The sequence below is a fragment of the Oreochromis aureus genome, linkage group 4, assembly GCF_013358895.1.
Source record: "Oreochromis aureus strain Israel breed Guangdong linkage group 4, ZZ_aureus, whole genome shotgun sequence".
Classification (NCBI taxonomy): domain Eukaryota; kingdom Metazoa; phylum Chordata; class Actinopteri; order Cichliformes; family Cichlidae; genus Oreochromis; species Oreochromis aureus.
In genome coordinates this window covers 33571377-33590984 of record NC_052945.1, presented here as the reverse complement: position 1 = coordinate 33590984, position 19608 = coordinate 33571377, and positions in this window count along the sequence as shown.

Below are 19608 nucleotides of genomic sequence, written 5' to 3'. Positions count from 1 at the left end.
GCATTCACACAGTTAAAATCACACAAAATACGCTTTCATACGAGTATTTTGGACATGCCTTCCATGATCAGAAAGAGCAAGTCAAAAGAAAAAGAAAAAGAAAACTGAAACCTCTCATAACATCACTAAAGGTCAAATATCTTCATAGACCCAAAAGTAAGCATATTATTTCCCTAGTCAAAAGTCAAACCGTTACTCACAGTAATTTTTAATCTCACAGCCTTTGTGTCTTGAAACTAAAAGAGGAAGGAACAGCGCCCAATTTAAACTGCGCATGTTGTCACTCAACAGCACACACACAGAAAATGTAACTGTATATATTATCTCAAACTGAAACAAAACCCATCTAAAAATCCTAAAACATCTTACTTGACACCCCAAAACACACATCGCTTACAGACATCTTTATTAATTAAATTATCTCAAATTCAATTTCACTTGTCAGAACCCAGGTAACGGTCTTAAGTATCAACAGTTTATGTATCCTATCTCAAAACCCATAAAAGTCATACAGTCATGGCAAGAAATAAAACTTTACTTACAATATTGTAATAAACAACTCCAGCGTCTTAAATACAGGCATCAGCCATGTGTAGCAGTCCCTATAAACTTCCTATCAGTCTTACACAGTTTTACCTAGTACAGACACGTGTCAAGCAAACCCCATACTCATATTCTACAGTTATCATGAAATACTTATCATAATCAACAACAGTCACACAAATATAATAAACATAAACTGCATTTCTTCCCTTAAAACACAGATTGAAGTCGTCCTTAACCCTGGCTCTGCAGTCAGTCATTAGCCACTCATTAGTAAACAGGAAATGTCACTCTAAATAAGTCACAAGCATCTCATTTACATAAACACAGACACACTCTCAAAATAACCAGCCTGCTGCAGTGCCCGTGGCAGACAGAGCCTATATACAAACATAGAAATTATAACACAGAGACGTCTGATAAATTAAATAATATTTACAAGGCCTTAAATTGCACAACCTACATAATTTAGACAAAATTTGAATTAACCCTCCAAGGGACAAACTCCAAGTTTTTGATAATCAATGACCCAGTATCAGGTCCAACCTGTGTCTGGTCTAATTGCTAAAGTTCCTAAGTCAATTTAAAAGCGTCCAACGCCCAAGGTCCAACCTTTACTACCCAAAAAGTGCATAAACCGTTCCAAACGGCAAAGTGGTCCAACCACTAGCTATTCTGGAGTGCCCCAAGCTCCACAGTGACCAACTGACTATCCTCAACTGAGGACGGAGTCTAAGCGTCCCTGACTCCGGCAAGCGTTACCTCTGAGCGATGCACTTCCTAGAACTTTCCACAGTTCCGTCCTACATGAATTTAATTACGTTTTAAAGACATCCTATGAAACCACCAACCCACTTTATTGATGCCCAAGCCCAGCTTTGTATTCAATTATAACTGTATGACCATATACAGATTTCAAATGACCTATTTCCTAAATTCAGTAGTCCAACTACTTTAAATTCTCTTTCCTTAGCAGTCCAACTGCATTTAAATCCTCGTAGCAGTCCAACTGCTTTTCCTTTAATCAGTACTGTCACTTAACCTTACATTATCATTACTTCAACTTCAATTCTCATGAGATTTTCACCAAAATCAAAACAGACTTTACCAGTAATTTTCAGTGAGTAGACTTTCAATTTTGTCAGAACCAATTCAGCACTGTTTGGAAATAATTCAACAGGTAGTGCCTTACCTTTGAATAAGCCAGCTTATGTCCACTCACTTCGACCACTGACTCGTGTCTGCCTGTTTGAGCACCTTGGACCCTCTCAGTCTCAACCTCCACCTTTTCTCCCTCAACCCTCGGCCAATGCACCAAATGTTACGGGTCCGAAATTGAGGATGAGAGTAAAACAATGATGGTCCAGAAAAGGCCGTTCAAACAATTGATTTTAATGAATGCACGCAGCGTGGAGAGGTGCAAACTGCAAAGCAGTTGTACATCTCTACCCAAAATACACTCTAGATTTGCTTTTATAACATCAGGGTATTGTAACGCCCCTTCTTGCGTTTACAAGCACCTAATTTACATGTACAGAACATTCATGTATTTTAAGAATTAAATGCAACATAGAGGTTCCTCCTTGTGGCATACTCTTAAGAATATGGTGATGATCTAAGGCCTTTGAGGTCACCATGGACTGGACATCCTTCTGTCACCTGTAACTAAGCAAACTCAAATGCAACAAGAAGCTGAATACATTCAGGCCTTTGCTCAGCTACTATTTTACTGTAACAATATACTCAGCATATGAGTTATGATATATATATATTTAACTCAATCATTTTAAAGTAGTTATAACTGCACCTGTAATAAACATGTTAATATTTAATTATGATAACCCCTATAATATCAATTATAACATAACGCCAGCAACTTCAATAAATGCTTGGATGAAATGATAATTAATGCAATGACAAAGATGATGGTTATATAAAATAATCCCTATAATTCTACACTGTCTTTAAGAAATGTGTTTAAAGTTTTTAGAGCATGTTTAGTGCCATCTTGTGCCATTACAGAACATGACATCACTGGGTTGGTTTATGTTAGCCAACTAGTGACAGGAATGATAACTCAGTGGAAAACAAGGACACTAAAACTGAAAAGCAGTCAGTTACTTTTTTATGGTAAAATTCAAGGATTTCACTCTTCAGCTCTTAAACAGTAAGATGTTCTCCACCACTGATTTGTGGTGATGATACAGGCAAACCCAGCTATTAGCCTTAATGTTAGGGTTTGTACAGCACTTTTTGACTGAGGACAGTTTGGAGAATAGCTTCTTTGAGTCAGGTGCAATGGTGCTTCACCAGATTGTGAAGCTGGAGTCAGACACTCTGCTTGATATCATATAAATTAAGTCTTATCTGAAATTGAATCATCAATTTCACATGTGTGTTTTCAGCTGAGTTTAGTCTGTCTGTCTCTCATGTTCTTTTCATCCTGTTCTCATAATAAACATTGTCCACATCCTGAACCAGCCTGCAAGTCCCATGTTTGGGTCCTCTCTTCTCCACATCAACACAGCGACCGTGACATTTTTTTTTTCTCTAATACATAACTGATAATAAAATACAGGGTCAATTTTTTATCACTTTTGAAACCTAAATTGTCCTCCAAGTGTAGAATGACCCAGCCCTTATCACTGACCTCGTCCACTCACCACTTTCAAACATAAGCAAAAGGTTTGTCGAGAGATTACAGAAGTTCTATTTTTGCACCTAAACAAATATGAATAAGTAATATTGACTCAGTACTATAGACTGGTAACACTATAGTTTAATGATTTACACATCTGCCTAACAAGTGAAAGATTTCCCAGTTGGATTCCAGGAGGAGAGACAAATCTTTGGGGTTGTGTCAGGAAGGCCATCTGTTGTGATGACCCCTCCCTTTAAATGAGGGAGTAGCTGAAAGTAGCTGTCTTACTCAATATCACAGCCGCCAACACATTGCACTGGACTCCATATTTTTTTTGCTGAAAATGTTTGTTGAAGATCATCTTCCATCTTAGTCTTACGCCATCTCTGAAAAACGTTCTCCGGAGTCCCTGTGGGAGTTCAGCAGGTTGTGTAGATGCACTTTACAAAACTCACCACAAGATGGCAATGTTCGACCAAAATATGTGCACAACACCACCCAGGGTTTCCTGACCAGGGCTGGTAAACATGATTTTTGTTCTTTTTTAAAGCTGGTATGTTAATATATGTAAGAGAAATGTATCAGTTACAAAAGAGTGTTTTTACTCTGTACTGTCTGTGAAATGGAGAATCCCATTACATACAGTGTTCACACAAAAAATGAATACTGTATGCATTTCTCTTAATTCTGTTTAAAAACAATATTTCAACACTGTTGATTAGACATGCACCAGTCAGCTAGGAAAAGTACAAAAGTATTTTGTCAATCCTAAATGCTCATTTAGATTGAGCTGTTTGCTGATATCACCATGGCTCTTATTGAAGTGGTACTGATCAAGAAAAGACAGGTTGAGTTGAAAAGATTCAACCTTTTTGGTCTGCTAGTTCAACAGACGTAGTGCACAAGTGCGTAGGTGGTGGTACTACACTGGAATTCACTGAGCTCCTGAGTCTTTTTGGTGCTTGATTTTATACAACTGTGGCCATGGAAGTGATTGGAACACTCGAATTCAACGATTTGCTTGGGTGAGTCAACACTTTTGGCACTATAGTCTACATGTAGCAGGAACACAAACCCCAGGGAGTGGTATGTATGTCTTCCTCAAGCAGGCCCTCTACCATAGGCCTGGGTGTTTGTTTCTTCACCCCTGAACTCACACATGCACCAATAACACAGCCCCCCCCCCCCATTTTTTTTTCTTCCCACTTCCTCTATGGACCACCACTGTGCAATACCAATTCTATGTGCAATAACCCAACTGTATATAGACAACACTATTTATTACATATTACTTTTTTTTTTTTTAAAGCGGCTTGTATATTTGTACATTTTATATATATATATATATATATATATATATATATATATATATATATATATATATATATATATATATATATATATATATCATCTTTCCCTCTGTTAATACTGTCCATAGCGCTGCAGAACTGTAGTTGGTGATTTCATATCTCTAATATGGAACCTCCTCCGAAGCAGGTTAGTCTACAGGATAAATTACCACAGCAATGTACTTTTTTACTCATTACTTCTTATACTGATGTTTTACAACTTATTTTTACATCCATTATACTATAAGAATGGATAAATTCCTCAACCAGTCGTCTTGGAGAGAGGGGACCTTGGGGCTTTTACCTACTTTGACAGGATGGATGCTGGATGCATAGTATGTAATAATATATAATTCTATAAAAAATGTAGAATTATATTCAAAAAGCCTGTGTCACCTATGAATAAATTGCACATCCTTGTTGCACATTTAGAACATACTACATGTGTTCTGGGATGATTTTATTATATACATCTCAGCTAACTTAAAAAGCAGTGCCACATTTTTATAACAATGATACTATAAAGTCAGAAAAGAAGGTCAGCCATGCTTCATTAAAGCTGTTTCATCTGCATTCTCATGTGTCAGCATGTCCGAGAAATTCTGCTTTAGTTTAATAAAGATCTGACAGCTTTAGTTTCCACCATGTGATCTATTTTAAAATGCATTTAGAGAATATTCACCTTCTGCTAAAGGCTGCATTATAACAGGTGTTTTAACATGTACATATCACTATTTTTTAATATCGATGCGTCTACTGTTAACTATACCACCACAGTAACCTGGATAAAGAGATTAGGACATGCTGATTAGGCTCACAGGGCTGCTATTGTTCTTGATTTGCATGAGTCAGTGCTGACAGAGAAGATACAGTTTTCTGTCACCATGTTCAACAGCTACATGTCCTATAGAGACAAGTGTGCGAGTTACGGGTACTTGAGTATTGTACTTCCATAAAGTCTCAAACAAGTAAAACAAAGAAAAGTACTAGAGTAGGAGGTAACAACAGAAAACCTTGTGTTAATTTTTTAGATTTTTCATGTACTGAACTAGTCAACAAAGAAAAATGCACTTTCAATGACTATGAAAGATAACCATGTAAACATTTCTTCTGTTGTTAGCAAGTTCACTTTCTTTCCCCAACATTTGTTTCCCTGAAGATTTCGTAAGAACAAAATACTATGTTCAGTTGCTCCATTGTTACTCACTGAACATTATAATAAATTCAGCTTTCTGGTATCTTAAAATTCACCAGCTGACTGACGAACCGCTTAGGAGCAAGGTTAGGTTGCATTGTAACCACACATTAAACAAACATAGAATCTAACCTACTACCTCTACACAGGTACCAAGCCACCTGGTGCATGCTAAGAGATAGGGTATGGTTAAGGTTGGATCTACATCCATTTTTTTATAAAACATAACTATTAGGCCAAGATGCATGTAAAAGATTTAACTTGAATGGTAACATCTTCCAGTTTCTGATAATATGCTTGTTTATTATGTGGCTAAGGTGCAATCTAACCATAACCCTGCGCCTAAGTGGTTTGCCAGTGACCTGACCTGTGTTCAGAGGTAAACGCATACAGCCCAGTTTGATCTTAAGTGGACCAGAGCAGTGAAACTCTCCTTTCTATCAGTGTACAGAAGTTTAACTAAATCCTCACTATATAAGAAAAAGAAGTGCAATTTCAACATCACATCTCAGTTTTTTTGACATGATAAAGAAATGTTGCTTGTCGTAAACGAAAGAAATCTTTCAGTCTAACTCATTGGGCTTAAATTGTAAGAATTAACTGTATAAAATTAAAGAAAAAGTTCTGGTAGCTCATTCCTCAGACTGTGCTGTAATTGTAAAACAGAAAGATTTTGTTAATTTGGTCCTTTTCTTGTTTTGTTTTTACTTTAGATCACCTTTTAAGAAACATACATTTCTATAGTAGAAAGTCCAAAACGGATGCCTTCCTTCCCATTTCCGGATTGGAGTTGTTGCCAGGTTGATTCTGGCCTTATGTTTCAGTATAGGTGATGATACTTACCATAACCCTACCCTTGCTTCTGTCTTTGGAGATAATCTTAGGAGAGCACCTGTGTCTGTTATGTGTAGTACTCTGTCTTTTGACTCTGTGGCCTCCACAGTCCTCCTGGGAAATACTGGAGGGGCTTACTGGGAATAGTGAGCATACTGGCTATTGTATGCACCAAAATCAAAAGAAACGGATGTCATGTCTTTTCTTTTAGTTTTGCACTGCATTCTCCCCATCCAAAATTGAGGGAGCACTGCATGCGTTTCAAGGACAAGTATCTGCACACTTGTGACATCGAGTGATTTCCAAGTTACTCCTCTTTCTTTTCATTTTCATTTACTTCATTATTAATCCTCAGGGCAGGGTTCAGCTTCATCAGGGTTGTAAAAGGCAAAGTTCCAAACTACACACTGAACTTTAGTCTAGGCAGTAAACACCTCGCTGGAGAAAGAATGCGAATGCATTATCTTCAAGAAACCAAGTCATAAATGCGAGACAGAGGTCTGGCTTTGAGGTTGATTTATTTGCTCATAATTCTACATTTAAAAAAAGCGGTATCAGTTTGTGTGAAATAAAGATAACATTAAAACACACACAATCCTGCAACACCACATGTACATGTGTGATTCTGCATGGCTGTATATGAGCAAAGATAGAAAGCAAGAGAGTAAACACATCCCGGACCACTGTGTGTGTGTGTGTGTGTGTGTGTGTGTGTGTGTGTGTGTGTGTGTGTGTGTGTGTGTGTGTGTGTGTGTGTGTGTGTGTGTGTGTGTGTGTGTGTGTGTGTGTGTGTGTGGTTGTACTGGTTTTTACTATCTTGGTGGGGACCAACAGCCCTCTTAGGGACCAAAATCCCAGTCCCCACCAGTTTGAAGGCATTTTTCAGACTCAAAATGTGGTTTTAGTGTCAGTGTTACAGTTAGGTTGCGGTTAGGTTTAGGCATTCATTTTTGATAAGCAGCTAGGGAAAGCATTATGTCAATGTGACGTCCCCACAAAGATATGAAAACACGATACTGTGTGCGTGCGTGTGTAATGTGCGTGCTGAGGATATAATTTGGTTGTTTATTAACTTCTGTTGTATTTCATGAAGCAACAGATATGAATACATACTGCTCACAGAGCAGTTTATTCACCAGTTCTGTCATTTATTGACAGCTGGAAACCCCCATGTGGTATCGATTTAGCAGAAAATTATCAGTTAATAATAGTGTGAGTAAAAGGTTTTTACTTTTCATCATCTGGCCAAAGGACCAATGAGCTTAAACCATGCTGAGGCATCTGTCATCTATCTGTTTTTCCATTTTTCCACTCCTCCTACAGTGTTGGTCAGAATTTAGTCAAACTTGCACAGAATGATCAAATAAATGCATCTTCATCCAAACTGTGCTCAAGGGCATGGTGAAGAACGTTTGGTACATTACCAGCATTGACCTGTGAACTGTGAAGGACTCTGAGCCACATGAGCTACTGTATAACTGACATTCAGCTTTATAAAACTGAAACTAAATCACTTAACAACTGCTACAAAAAATATCTTTGGAAATAAATTTAATTGGTGCTGAATTTCCAGTCAGAGTAATAAGGAAATGTTGATAATTAACATATGAGTATCTGATACTGACACTGATTATGCTGTACAGATATGACACCCACGTAGAGGTGTCTACAATATCTTAGATTTTGCTCAAAGTACAGGTTAAAAAATACTGTCATCTGGTTGATGACAGTAATATAATGTAACATTGGTCTGTCACATTATGTCAGGACGTCTATAGGCTCAAAGCTAGCGTGAAGGAGTAAATACTACAATGAACCACTACGGCTCACCTTGGGAACCTTAGTAACTCACTTAACAGCAGTTCCTACTGACCAACTAAATCACACTAGCAACTATTTAGAAACAGCTCAACAAACTAAACATTATAGCAACCAAGTACTCACTACAGGGATCCGAAGCTACTATGACTTCTGCATATGTTGTGAGGGTACAGTATGAATAGCCAGCTTTGTTATGTGTGAGTCAATATAGCTTTCAGTTTGACATTATAGGCATTATTGTTAATAAATAATAAATTTACACTGATTGCTAGGCTACGGTAATCAAAACATATGTATTGCATAAAAGTTATCAGCAAATTTGGATCATTATTTGCTGACATACTTTAGCCGTTTTAAAGTTTTGTATGAAACCTGTAGAGAAAGATGTAGGCTGAGATAAAGTGAAGGTTAGTTTAAGGTCAGGAAGTGAAATGTGGTTAATATTGTGAGTTTAGCTGAGTTCCTCGTGTGTATAGGTTTGTACAGTCTGTGTGTGTCAGTGGGAGGGGCCAGCTGCAGCACCTGTAATGCACCACCTGGGAAGAGACAGACAGAGCAGTGAACAGAAAAAAAGGAGGAAATACAGAGATGCACACAAAGACATGACTGAACGAGTGAGTTGGCTCTCATTCTTGTATCGTCTGTGAGTTGGAGCCTTTTAGAGAGACCTTCAGCGGGGTGGATGATGTCAGACGTCCTCATTTAACCACACGGCCTCCTGATGCAGGTGTAATCTTTCTTAGGGTAGTTGTGCAGGAACAAAATGGATTGTGGACACTCTTGTATGAAGAAACGAGGATTGAAAACTGTCAAGTGAAACATTAGATTCCATGTTTCTGCCACATTGCCAAGACAGCTTATCATTAACTTGGCCCTTGTAAACTCAGACCCACTTTCTGTCTGAGAGAGCGGTGAAACAAAGGTCAGCAGGAACTTTTGTGACTGGAAGTAAAGAGGCTGGAAAGTGATTGGGAAACTTGCTAAACACAGCTACAGCAGGTGAGTCCAGCATCATCTTTGCCTTTAATAAAATATCTAAACTGAGATTTGAAAAAGTGACAGCTGCAGTGGATTGTTGCCATGTACGTGTTGCCTTCTGAAGACTTAAAAAATAGAAATGGCCATTTGTCATGTGGGTGTTAGCAGCTCTAAAGTCCTTGCGTGGTTAAAGTAATACATTTTATCAAATGTTATTACAGTATGTAATGTTTGACAAACAGCATAAAGATTAGAAAAGAAAAAAGAAGCAGAAAAAGATTTTTCTTCAAATATTTTTTTCTATTTTTCATCTAATTCCAAGCACGGTCCGGTCAGTACATTTGATTAGGAACCACTGAATAAAATGATTTTTACATTTTACTTTACTTTAAAGTAGCTGCATGTTAATAAAATACTTCTTTCCTTTCTGCATCAGTAGAGAGCTAACATGTTAAAATGTGAGTGAGCAGAGCCATTGGACTGCTGAAACACTGCTTTTATTTATCTTCTGCTAGTTTGACTACATTATGCTGTTAATGCTTAATTTTTTTATTTAAATTAACACTATCAGATTCTCACTTAATGATCAAATATTGTCTTTTTTCTCATCACACTTTCAAAATAAGTTTTGACTTAACTTTTACACAAACAACCCCTGATGTGAGAAAACGTTGGCATTGTAGGTTTTCCACAGGCAGAAGAGTGTGAGCTCAGACCACACATTCTTTTTTCTCCTGCTATCCCAAAGATATTTAACACTGATAATTCCAGGAACATCATTTTTGTTTAGTAAGCCTTTATGCGTTAATCAGGAAATGTTTCTGAGCTCCTGACATTTTCTCACTCTGCATTCAATCTTTGACTATTAAAATTTTCAGTTGGATTAATTCAATACATTAAAAAAGCGTTACATTCATCAGTGATCTAATGGGTTTTTGGTTTCTTAGGTACATCTGCCTTTCAGGCTGGCTATCAATTTACACAATTTACAGGGGTCATTGAATTTGCCAACATTTACTGGACATATGTAACATATGTGCATCTATGAATCTGCTCATTGATTGTACAAAACATTTGCATTCTTGGATTGTAGAAATTTGCTCCTTAGAGCTGTTAAACTACAGTGTGGCTGTAAGCACATGCATTCTAATGTCTGCTTTATGTGATCATCTGACAGCACTACTGTGGTCTAGTACCTGCCAGGTACAATACTCTCTCACACACACACACACATATCGTAAACATTATGGCTGGTAATGCAGGGACTACACCCAGAGCACCATATCTGCAGTGACAGTAGTGTAGTGATAGTTACAGTAGTGATCCAATCTGTTGCAAAGAGTTTTCTTAAAAATGTATGATTCTGTTATTTAACAGGACAGTTATTCTTCCTACAACGCAACAGCCAACACAACAGACACCAAGCCAAACTGAATAGAGCTTTGTGGAGTATCGGTAAAGGAAGAATAGAATAGAATAAACCTTTATTATCCCACGGATGAGAAATTTCGGTGTTACAGAGCTCTTACAGCAAGGGAAAATAAAATATGAAAGGAAGACACAAGGTGGTCCTATAAACATAAGCAACTGAAGTTCATATATACAGGTAACAATGTACAGAATATGTATAGAAAAATTGTACGGAGATATGTATAAAATGTACAGGGTTATGTATAAAATCTATAGAGCTATTTATAAAATGTACAGTAAACAAACAAGCTGATGAGTAAGATGACCAAAAGAATGTTAAGCTGCATTACAGAGTCTGACAGCTGCTGGTAAGAATGACCTGCGGTAGCGCTCCTTCCTAAAGTCTACTGCTGAACAAGCTGCTCAGTGCTCATACAGGCTCATGCAGGGGTGGGAGGGGTTGTCCATGATGGATGTTAGCTTAGACAACATCCTCTCCTCCCAACCTGCTCGATGGACTTCAGCAGACAGTCCAAGACAGAGCTGGCCCTCTTGACCAGTTTATTGAGTTTCCCCCATCCCTCTCTGCCATTCCACCACTCCAGCAGGCCACAGCATAGAAAATAGCAGACGCCACCACAGTGTCATAAAATGTCCTTAGGAGCGTCCTGTTCACCCCAAAGGATTTCAGCCGCCGTAGCAGGTGGAGACAACTTAGACCCTTTTAATAAAATGCATTTGTGAACCCATTCAATCTTAATTTTCCTTTTCTTTCAATTTGAAACTCACAGCATTGAGTTTGGCAGAGGATCCCTTCTAGATGAACTGTTTTACCTCAAGGTTCCTTTGTGGACTTTAACCATTTGGTGCCACGGAGTTGCTTTTAAATGCATGAATCTCTACTTTGTGTGTACATTACAGGACAGAGAATACTCAGAACCATGGGTTTTTGGACTCTGGTTTTAAGACCTTAAGTTGGACTTTGGCAGCTATTATCTTAGTCAGCAACATTTATTGGTTAACAATGTGCATCTGTGACATCAATCCACTAATCTCATCAGCTAGTTTGCTAAATTGCCCCATTTTTTCAGGACCAGTGGATTTTCAGGCCAAGATTTCTTCAGCCAGTTATTCCTTACAGACAGAGGCGCTGCTTGAAATTAAGCAGGCAGGCAAACTTTAAACTGCAGCAGTGGCAATGTGTGAAGCTTATAGTTGGAGAGACCTGATCAGGGCCCACCTGACTGATTTAACAAAACTAAACCTCTCAGTGTGTCCATCACTGCAGGGTGTGACACGATGATTATCAAACAACCAACGCTGACCCCTCTAACCAGCATTCATCAGACAATAGTGATAAATTCTTGGAGGGGCCCCCTGTGACTTTTTGCCTATGGCCCCAACAGACTCTAGAATTGCCACAAATGCAGATAAATGGAAAAGCCTTGAATTTAACATTACCATGCTTACCATCCTCTTTCAGCATCTCAGTATTCGCTATTTAGCATAAATTACAGATGACAGTTTTAAAATATGTGAATAATTAGGCATGTGATCTGATGATCGCACTACAGCAAAAGTCAGAGGATCACCAAGCTTACTGCGATTTATCCTGATGAGAAGAATAACCTAAATAAGGAGCTACCGGTTGTGAGCACGCATTGAGGAATTGTGTGACAAATACGTGTTTGAGCCGACCAAAAAAAAGAGAGATCGAAGATTTAAATTTAAACAACAAGCAGGAAATTGGCTGCCGCAGTTAAAATGTGTTCAAAGACGGTGGTTCAGAAGTCGATGCTCACTGTCACTTCAAAGCTGAATAGAACCTACATCAAAAGAGACAAAAGAAGCGCCACAACAGTCAGTTAGCTGAACGTATCATATGCTCCTGAAACACAGAGAGAAAGAGAGGGCATGTGTGTGAGCGAGGAGAAAAGAAACAGAACACAAAATAAAACAATGTGGTCAGTTTCTATTTGCTCAGCTGTGAGAAAAACTTGCCTGGGGCCACAAGGCATCAGGAGCTGGCCTGCAGCCAGTTTGCATGCCAGCTGGGAGAGTTAGGTGATCTTTAGTTGATAGGTCATTATAAAAGCCTAAATAATAGAACATTATGTTTTTAAAAAGGGGCCTCAATGTGAATGAAGCTGGGTGATTTCCTTTTTTTCCCCTTTTACCTATATTAAATTTAATAGTATTTTGCCCCGCCCAGTACGCCCATCGTTATGCTCAGTGGTACCATTTGATCATGTAGGAGACTTTAACACTATATGGCCTGTGCTGTCCACATATTGTTGAATCAGAGTCTACTGCAGCCAAAGAATAGTTTGGATTTATTTCTTGCTTTGCTGAGAATTGGACAAATGATCTGTACCAATCTCAAATCTGTATGCAAAACACAGAATAAAGTCACAGATAAAAGAAAATTAGCCTAGCTTTGCATAAACACTGAGTGCCATGGGAAAGAGTTAGCTTCTCTCTGTCCAGAGTTACACATGAGAGTATTAGCGTGCTAATGTTCAGCAGGTATAACAGTAAAGATTAAACAATAAGAAAATTTTATGTCAGGATTATTGCAGGGCAGCACTGTTGGCTTCACAGCAGGATGGTCAAACTTCACAGCAAGTTCAATTCCTCCATCTAGTTATTAAGTATAAACACAAAGCTGACAATGCAAAGCAAGCTGCAAACCAACCAAAGTGACTGCAACTGCAATTGTACTGTAAAAACATGAGCAGGTAGAAATAGAGACGACAATGCAACAAGCTTGCTGTCACACTGTTTTTTACACGCACACACACACACACACACTGAAAGGAAGAAGAATCTTTTAAAGTGTTGAGAGCTGGCTGTCCTGCTCGCCTGGGGTCACTTAGCTTTGTCATCCCTCTGAGCTCCTGACTAGCTTTCTGTTAGCTTTCTGTTAGCATGTTATCTGTGCAGATGCTTATAGAGAGCTCTTGTTGTGTTTTTCGTTAAACCCTTCATCATGCAGAGAACTGAAAAGCTTTGTAATGTAGCTATCAACACAATTGTTATACAGTAATGCATTATATTACTGTATTACCCAATAATTTACAGTAATTAAATTAACTTGTTAGTTTGCTTTTTGAAATATGAAGTGACCATATTTTCAACCAAGTTTAGTTAAAAAGATACATTAATAAACTGTATGGGTGCAACACACAGGCCCATATAGGGATTATTGCACTAAAAACACACAAGTGGTCAAGGGGTTCACCTCAGCGAGTACAGTTAGTGGAGGTAACATCTATCAAACAACTATTAGATACAGCTGCCTATCAGATACATAGATATGTTATAAAAATGTTCATGCATGTTGGAGGTTTACTGGGATCAGTGTTGGGGTTATTTCTTCCCTAATGAGGACACACATATGATCTTAGTATTTAGGTATTAACACAATGTGGACGACACAAAACACAGATGAAAATAAGCCCACTGAGACTTCCAGTGATTCTGCTGCAGAAACTTGAACAGATAGAAATGGAGGCTGCTACCTGACTGGTTGTTGGTTTGTTAGCTGTTGAAGTCCAGTGAATGGCTGCTGGGCTGGGGTTGGTCCCTCAGCTTTTAATATTACTCTGGGTTCTTGGCTAGCTTAGCGTTAGCATGCTGTCTGGTGCAGATCTTTGCAAAGGGCCAGAGTTATGTTAGCGGCATAATGCGGCTGTTTCTGTTACGGACAGATCGCCCTGTAACTCGTGCTTCTGTGCAATAAAAATAAAAGTAATGTGCAAATCCACTCTGTAGTCTGAGAGACTGAACTGAAATCAGCTGATTGCAGTGCAAAGTGCAAGTGGATCTGATAAGCAGGCAGACTAAAACTTCCAAGGAACTGAACTGCTGGGAACCAGAGCTCTATAAGAACTGGTTCTCAATTCCCATCCTTAAGTATATCAATTGTAACTTTAACAGCAAATCCATTCAGTCATTATTATAGGTAGATATTGGGCCAAAATGGTTATTTACTAACAGTAAAGTATAGTAAGATTTACTATAGACCTGCACTGTGTTTATTATTATTATTGTTATTATTAATATTATTGTGATTGTTACTGTTTAATCTACTAGTGCCATAATTCTTCCTATCCTTAAGATAAACATGGCTTAATCACACTGTAATCACAAGTATGAAGTTTACAGCGCACATGTCACGTTTGTCAGCTCATCATGACTCCAAAAATCACAGTGAACAAACAGCCAGGAACATGATAAAGCTGTAACATATCATCTGACATCAGACATGCACACACCCCACACACACTCACTGGGGATTAATCACAATGACTTCCTATATGTTTGCCTTCCTATTCAGCTTTTTTTACACAGACATGCAGGCACACGCACATATAGTAATATGAGTATGTCCGTATCCACAAAATGTGGAAACTATTGAATTACACTGAAATATTAACAATGCCATGGGCAGAAAGTGCTTAGATACACAGACACACATATAAACATAAATTATTACCCACACATGCATATTATTCTTGATTAAATACAATTATTTTATAACAAATTAACGACTCTCTAGTTTTCTTGTAGCCATCCTAATTCTTTTTTTTTTCTTCTCTTCAGGTTTATTCCGTCCCACATTTTATTCATCATGGCAGAGTCATCGACAGGCTGGTGGAAGCTCACTTTTATCAGGAGAAAAAAATCCCAACCAAAGGTTTTGTATGAAATCCCTCCAGAGTTTGTGTCCAACTCACCCAGCAGTCAGCATCGTTCAAGTGCAGCCTCAGGAGCTGCTGCCCAAACAGAAGATGCCCAGCTGGAAGCCCGACTGGGGAAGATCGTGGACAAGACGACAGCCAGTAAGGGGCGTCACGTCAAAGTGTCACACTCTGGGAGGTTTAAGGAAAAGAAAAGAGTGAGAGCCACACTGGCAGAAAACCCAGAGATGTTTCCTGGGAGTGGCCCTGCCAGGGATGAGAACCAGAAGGCTGAGAAGTGAACATTACACGGATGAAGATTCACAAACATGTAAAGACTAACGCAGATGCATTTATGAGAGAAAAAAATACATACCCTGTTCAAACAGTCCAATCAGTCAACAGGAAGGAAAGGAAAAACTCCACAACATAAAATCCAGCCAAGGATCTCTGGTAGATCTGTATCTTGAGGCACTTTCAGTCTGTTTTCAGCTTTGGTGATTGTCAAACACATGCTGCTGATAATAGGACAAAAAGTTGTTGCAGGGATTTGAACAACTGTTTAGTCTATTAGCCTTATCACCTTATAACGACCTCTGGATCACCTGGACTACAGTTCAGCTCAGACACACACACGGACTTTATCTACACAGCAATGTGTCTTTAACTCGGGCTCCAAGCGGAAACTGGATAGAACACGAGCTATGACAGTTAGCATAAATGTGTCTTATATTTAGCATATTCAGTTCAGTGCCTTTAACAAACCAGACCCACTGAGTGGTGATACTAGTAGTGCAATAAATAGTTTTTCAAATTAATATCATTTCAGGTCCCGGTGATCAAATATCAATGAAAAGTTTTCTCCTTTCTTTTTCCTTCATGTGTTGCATTGAATGCATTTAATTATAATTGAACTTTTGCACTATGATAATGGGCACAAAGAAACACTTCGTCAAATGACTGGTTCAAATAAGAATTCCCAGATTGACTTTAAAGAAATCATTTTTTTCTCTTTTACCACCACATGTTATAGTTTATCAGCTGATATTTCAGATTTCTTACAGTGGCCAACAATACAAACTAAAACAATATGTGGATATTACTTCTTTCCAATAGAAATGTGGAACCACATTGTTTTGTTTCTGGTTTTTCAGACAGAATTATGTCCTTTTTTTGTTTGTATGGTTTTACTGACATACAAACAAAAAAATTCTACTAGAAACAAAATTTGGCACCATTATAGCACAACAGAACTACTGGGACAAACACTGGAACCAGTAAGGTTAGTGGCTACAGGACTGAAATCCACCACGATTTCTTTAAAAAGAAATGACCCCACACTCTTCAGACTTCAGACTCTTCACACTGAGTTAAATGTTGGGGAACATTTACCTCTGAATTTCTACAACTGACCATATCAACCAGAAGGCTGAAGGCAGATGTTAGAAGTCACTGATGTTAATGTCTATAAAAATGAAATGCGGGAACTTCTAAATTATGGGGGTTAACTAATAATTAGTAACAAGTTATGAAGCTTTTGCACTTAAATTGTTTACCCTTTTTCATAAGCTCTTTAAGTGAAACCAGTGTACTCTTTCCAAGATCTAACATTAAGGGAGAAGATGCAGCCGAGTAGCGAGGAAACAGAAGGAAAAACTTTAATGTCATTGGTATGATAAGTTGTGGTGGATAGCTAGCATGTTGAGCTTAGCTCTCGACCAATTCTCCAAACTCATCGGGACATATTTCACGTGTGATACACATGTATGAAAGTTCTAGAATTGAGAAGAAACGTGACTGTCTGACAACTTTCTGGACACTGGACACCACGAGGCAGTTTTGTCCTTGCAATGAATTTGAATATGTCCTGATTTTTGTCCATGTGTAGCAGTACGCTTTTAGTCAAAAAAAAGAATGCTTTCTTTTTTCTTTGTAGATCTATAGAAGTGTAGAAGTGTATCTGTTAAGCAATATAGTTTGTGTGTGATTTTTTTTCTTTTTGTTTACTTTGGGGGGTGGGGGGGGGGGGGTGTGATAAAGCTGATTAAGCAGGTGTGTCTAAATATACATTTATAATTCCAGTTTAAATCATCTGTAAAATTTTCTTCATGTATTTTACTAAACCAGCAAACCTGGAGTAAGAACATTGAACACGCTGAACAGACATTATTGATGGGGCTCACAGCATACCCACACATTCATTTTTTTATCCAACAGAGGAACACATCCAACTCTGACTCAAGTATTGCCTTATCATTTTAGCTGGAGAAACACGCTTTTCCTAGAATCGCCCACTAGAGGGTGCCATTGTTTAACTCAAAATAGAATTTCACTGTTCAGCCACTGCTCATCGTTGGTTTTCATAAGAACATTTACCTGGTCAAAGGTATATAACAGGTGAGCCCCTGAGGCAGTTTACAGTGCGTCTTCCTGCTGGTCTTTTTTTCTTCTTCTTTCTATTGTTCTATTTCAAGAAAGGCCAGCAACCCTGAAAGGTGTTGTGTCCACAAAAATAGAATAAAAAGGAGCTTGTAATTGACTTAAGAAGCTTGTTTCAGAAAAGTGCTCATTTCTTTTCCAGCATCTACATTGCAAACATCAACTTTTAGTCTGTTTAGTAGTACTTTTAGTTTTAACTTTGTGTGATAGTAAGGTGGCATCCTTCAATTCTTTATTCAGTTCAATTCTGCAACTGATTCGACTGTAATCAACTGATGTTGGCACTTGGCATTGCTATTATATATTTGTGATATAAATAATTGCTATATGAATAAAAACTGCAACTTTTAACCCCAAATGATTTGCTTTTAAGTTTATGGTGTGTAGTGCTATCAGCTGTGGAATTGTTCATTTATTTATTTATTTATCGACAGTTATTCAAAAAGTTATACAAAATGAAACGTCATAAAGAGTGTGACATTGTTTGATAAAACTATGCCCTCTAGTGGTTAAAGGCATAATAAACCGACCATTTGCATGTTTGGTTTTGCAGTAGTATAATGAACCCAGTGTTATAATTTGGCAGAATTTTAAAATCACAAGAAGAAGAAAAAGAAGAAGTGTAATGAAGGTCCTTCACTGCTGAAGGACATGAGAGAGACTGAAGGCAGGAGAATGAGACTTGCAATTTAAAGTATTCAGATTGACTTGAAGAAGGTGGGAGGAAAGACGACTGGACTACAGCAATAAAGCATCGAGTCTTACACGTGGGAGGTTTAGACTAGCAGTCGGACAGCTGGGAGAGCAGACAGATGAGTGAATACAGAGCTTCCTTACTGACCTTATGCATAACCTTCATGTCTATATTATATACAGATATTTAAATGTAGAAAATATTAAAAGTAAACAAAGTTGGGGTTTTTTGTTTTCTTTTTATTCCCAGTCTTGACCCACACCTCATTCCTTTATAATCTGGTGAGGCTTGCAGCAGATTATTGAAACACGAGCAAACATGCATGCAGCTTGAAAAGGCAGTATGACCGTCTTTATTCCTCAGCACAGCCTGAACTCTCGTAGACAATCTTTGGTCTTGCTTCTAGTAGTTCTCCAGGGTTCTTGTAAGACGTTCTGAAGTTCTTCTTTGATTGCTGTCTGTTTTTTGTTTTGTTCACTGCCAAGACGATCCCACACTGCTTCAATGATGGTGAGATCCGAACTCTGGGGAGGTCAGTGTGTCACTGATATCGTTCCACTGTGTCTTTTTCAGCACAGGTATGCCTTCATTGCATTGACAGTAAGTTTGGGGTCATTATCATGCCAAAATTTAAAGGCAATCAGATGTTTTCAAGTGGATCAATATTTGTGCTCATAATTCCATCAATTATGACAAGATCCCCAAAACCACTGACCGAAATGGAGCCGCAGACCATGAAAGAGCCCCCACTCATGAGCGTCTATAGACATCTGTTTTACATCTGTAGACACTGCTGTTCCCCTCTCCTGCCCTCTTTGTGTTAAAGAGAATTTTAAACGAAACAATTCAAAATTGGATTCATCACTCAGTGATGTTCCCACTGATTTTCATTCCAGATTATGTGTAATAAGGCATACCTCAGCCTTTTGTGCCCATTTCCCTTCTTCAAAAGGTACTATCATTTTTAAGGTTATTTAATTAAAGGATGTAAAAATAATAATTTAGTCAAAAATACATTGGTA